The 5,000-nt window shown below is 31.9% G+C and overlaps 2 protein-coding genes across 3 annotated transcripts in view; one reads left to right on the forward strand and one right to left on the reverse strand.

Moving 5' to 3' along the window:
* Positions 1–5,000, reverse strand: part of Ttc1 (Tetratricopeptide repeat domain 1) — a 538,489-nt gene that overhangs the window by 138,805 nt on the left and 394,684 nt on the right. The gene's annotated exons all lie outside the window — the stretch shown is intronic.
* Positions 1–5,000, forward strand: part of LOC137623273 (transient receptor potential channel pyrexia-like) — a 78,728-nt gene that overhangs the window by 41,664 nt on the left and 32,064 nt on the right. The window lies entirely within an intron of this gene.

Genomic DNA, 5,000 nt, shown 5'->3' on the forward strand with positions numbered 1-5,000 from the left:
TGTCTGGCTATATATATGTGTATATATTTCTTTCCGGTCACCCTCAGCGGCATTGTTAGATATATAACTAATTGTTTTCTCCACATTCCTTGGGTAAGGGGGGATCGGGAGTAGTCATACCCTGGTGAGAAGGGGTGCGTATGTGTACATATCTATCTAAGTATTTAGCCGTCCTTTTGACGGATTGCATACTACTACTACTACTACTACTACTACTACTACTACTAAAACAATAATAATAATAATACTAGTTCCATAAAAAAGTGTTTAACCGTAAGCAGTTGCAGGAAGGATATGAAACTAGTTCAGGATAGATGGAGTGGGGTCTCTCTCTCTCTCTCTCTCTCTCTCTCTCTCTCTCTCTCTCTGCTATTTGATTTGTTGCAATGCATTATTACTTTCTCACGATGAACCCAAACACTTCCGTGGCCAATCTATTACGAAGAATTCTGTAAGGCCAACACTCACCAAAGTTTGAAAAACAAAGATTAAGAGCACTCCTCCTGCAAGGCATCCATAATCAGTTTTAAGTGGCAAGGAAGTCTTTTGTCAATATAGCTTTAAGCTTCTTCTAGACAAATGTGTTCTCTAGAGAATATGCGTAATGTGTGTGTATAGATATGTGCATATATATATGTATATTTATACATAATATATATATATATATATATATATATATATATATATATATTATATATGTATATATACATATATATATATGTATATATATAATATATATATATATATATATATATATATATGTATATATATACATATATATATGTATATATATACATATATATATATGTATATATATATATATATATATATATATATATATATATATATACATATATCCATATATATATATATATATATATATATATATATATATATATATATATATATATATATATATAATCTTTCCCACCAAAATGTACTCTAAGATATAATTGGTACTTTACTCTTGTAACAGTTTTGTAATTGGATAGTTATCTTGAGTTGTTAACCATGAGTTCTGCTTACCGATCGGGTGTGAATGTTTGTCAGTTGCTAATAAACCGTTAACATTATTATCATAATTATTACTTATTATTAGTTCCTAGTTGGAAAAACCTGATGCTATAAGCCCAGGGGCTCCAACAGGGAAAAATAGCCCTGTGAGGAAAGGAAACAGGGAAAAATACAAAATTTTAAGAAGAGTTTACATTCAAATACCTCCTATATAAACTATAAAACCTTAACAAAACAAGAGGAAGAGTTATAAGATAGAATATAGAATAGCGTGCCCGAGTGTACCCTCAAGTAAGAGAACTCTAACCCAAGACAGGGGAAGACCATGGTACAGAGGCTATGGCACCACAATAGAGTAGAGAACAATGATTTGATTTTGGAGTGTCTTTCTCCTAGATGCTTATCATAGCTAAAGAGTCTCTTCTACCCTTACCGAGGAAAGTAACCACTGAACAATTACAGCACAGTAACCCCCTTGGGTGAAGAAGAATTTTCGGTAATGTCAGTGTTGTCAGGTGTATGAGGACAGAGAAGAATATGAAAAATAGGCCACAGTGGATCCTTCTCTCTGGTTACGGTTCATTTTCCCTTTGCCTACACACACATACACCGAATATATAGTCTGGCCTATTCTTTATATATTTCCTGTGTCCTCATACACCTGACAGCATTGAGTTTACCAAACAATTCTTCTTCTCTCTCAAGGGGTTAACTACTGCAATGTAATTGTTCGGTGGCCACTTTCCTCTTGAAAAGGGGTAAAAGAGACTCTTTAGGTCTGGTAAGCAACTCTTCTAAGAGAAGGACACTCCAAAATCAAACCATTGTTCTCTAGTCTTGGGTAGTGCCATAGCCTCTGTACCATGGTCTTCCACTGTCTTGGGTTAGAGTTCTCTTGCTTGAGGGTACACTCAGGCACACTATTCTAACTTATGTTCTTTTCCTCTTTTTTTTTTTTTTTTTTTTAAGTTTATACAGTTTATATACGAAATATCAATTTTAATGTTACTGTTCTTAAACTACTTTATTTTTTCCTTTTTTTCCTCACTGTGCTATTTTCCCTGTTGGAGCCCCTGGGCTTATACCATTTGGTGACGTTTCATTCCTTTCTCCTAATCTCCTTAACCTATTGCTATACCATGTTAGAGCAAAGCTTCTCACCATCCCAGCGTGTTGCAATATTGCATGTTCATTCACACAGTAAATTAATGTCACAAGTAGCCGCTTTCCTTGACTATCTTTATTGAGGGCTGCCTTCTCTATAACGAAATATTGCCCGAAGGAAGGCATGACTACCCAATTGAAACCAGTTGGTTGGACCTATACGAAATAAAAAAAAGAAAGGAACTTTTTTGTCAAGATTTCCAGAGGGAAATGCGGTCAACGTTCGGGATGTTTTGTGTGTGTATATATATATATATATATATATATATATATATATATATATATATATATATATATATATATATATATATATATATATATATATATATATATATATATATATATATATACTGTCACGCTCAGCGGGATTGTCAGACGTATAATTACTTTATTTCTCCTGGCCACTAGTGAGAGGAAGTAGTCATACACTGGTAAGAAGGATTGTAGTAATTCAATAGGAGATAGTTTGAGATATGATACTGGAATAGGACATTTTACCCATTTATTAACACGATAATCATCAAAAACGTTTTTTTTTTTTTAATAGTAACAAGAAAATCATATGAAGTATTATCATTATTATTAATTACTACGTTACAACCATGTTTTGAAAAGCAAGATGCTAAAAAACCCAAGGGGCCCATTAGGGAAAATAACCCAGTGAGGAAAGGAAATAAGGAAACAGAATAGTGTGCCTGAGTGCCCTCAAGCAAGAGAACTCTAACCCAAGACAGTGAAAGACCATGCATGGTACAGAGGCTATGGCAATACCCTCGACTAGAGAACAATGGCTTGATTTTGGAGTATCCTTCTCCTAGAAGTGCTGCTTACCATAGATAAAGCTATCTTCTACCCTTACCAAAGGAAAGTATTCACTGAACCATTACAGTGCAGTAATTAACCTCTTGCGCGAAGAACGAATTGTCTTGGTTACCTTAGAGTTGTCAGGTCTAAGAGGGAGAATGTGAAAAGTAAGTAGACTTGAACATTTTACCCGTTTGTGAAGAACTCTAACCCAAGACAGTGAAAGACCATACATGGTACTGAGGCTATGGGACTACCCTAGACTAGAGAACAATGGTTTGATTTTGGAATGGCCTTCTCCTAGAAGTGCTGCTTACCATAGCTAAAGAGCATTTTCTACCCTTACCAAAGGAAAGTAGTCACTGAACAATTACAGTGCAGCAATTAACCTTTTTGCGCGAAGAAGAATTGTTTGGTTACATAAAGAGTTGTCAGGTCTATGAGGGAGAATGTGGGAAGTAAGTAGACTTGAACATTTTACCCGTTTATGACGACGACAATAATCAAGATCATTTCCTAAACAAAAACAACAACAACATCATATGAAGCTGAAAGTAAAAAATCAAACTCACTCAGTTCTTCAAAGTAACCTGTCAAGAAAAATCATTAGCATAATTTATGGAAATGACAAATAAATAGAAAAACTAACTTTCGAAAATATAGAATGCCATACGGCTGATGTGTTTTTAATGTAAGGATGTTATTATAGGTTATGAATATGAATGATATTTGAAGTTGAAATAACGCGCAACAGTATATTATTATATTAAATTTTATTCATTCACGAAATTTATGCTTTTGGGATTGACATGATTATTCGTGAAAATAACGAATATTTTCATATGAAAATAAGAATTTTTTTTTTGTAATACTTTATTATTCTTGTGCAAATACTATATATATATATATATATATATATATATTTATATATATATATATATATATATATATATATATATATATATATATTTATATATATATATATAAATATATATATATATAAATATATATATATATATATATATATATATATATATATATATATATATATATATATATATATATATAGTGTGTGTGTGTGTGTGTGTGCCAATATACAATTAAATATTCAGTACATATGCACGCATATATACATATATACATATATATATATATTATATATATATATAGTATATATATATATATATATATATATATATATATCATACGTTCTATAAACTTTCATATAGTTAATCAAAAACTTTTAATCAGAATCCAACATGTTTTGGAAATCAAGATAAACACCCGAGATATGAAGCCATTAAGCAAAATAAAAAAAACGCCAAAGTAATTTTCCGATTTAAATAAAAATGAATTAACGGATAAATTATAGCAGACTAACGTCATAACAAATTAAAATATGTTTAAAAGAATGTCTTATAGTTTGATCTTAAGAGAAATCTACGGGCTGCGAAATTACTAGAGTCCGTGCTTCGTCACAACGGCCAGGCAAACTACAACAACAACTTACAGAAAATGTCGAAATTATGTGACGAAATCAAACAGAATGTCGATTAAGTTTCCTCTTTTTTACTTTTAAGGACTGACATGAAACCAAATAAGGAAATCGGACAAACTATATATATATCTATATAAAGTTTTATATTCTATCTATATATATAACTGTATATATATTCTACATATATTCTATCTATCTACATACATATATACATATATCTCAACCAATCTGAAACAGAAAACTGTGACGGTACGTTTCCACGGGAAAGTAAATGAACGTTATACATAAAAAATAAACACGAAACAAAATCGAGTTCACACACTTTCCTTGCTGATTTTGCCTTGCTCTTACATCTAAAGAAAAAAAAAAACCTTCTTAGTTTCTGAAGAAGGCCACTGTTTGCAAAACGACCACTTCCTCATCCCGTGGAGGAACATCCCCACTGCGAGACGTGACGTAAGACTAAGTAGGCTTCCTTTAATGAAATTTCCCAAAACCAGTCGTGTGACGTCACGCGGCC

The sequence above is a fragment of the Palaemon carinicauda genome, chromosome 30, assembly GCF_036898095.1.
Source record: "Palaemon carinicauda isolate YSFRI2023 chromosome 30, ASM3689809v2, whole genome shotgun sequence".
In the NCBI taxonomy this organism is placed as follows: domain Eukaryota; kingdom Metazoa; phylum Arthropoda; class Malacostraca; order Decapoda; family Palaemonidae; genus Palaemon; species Palaemon carinicauda.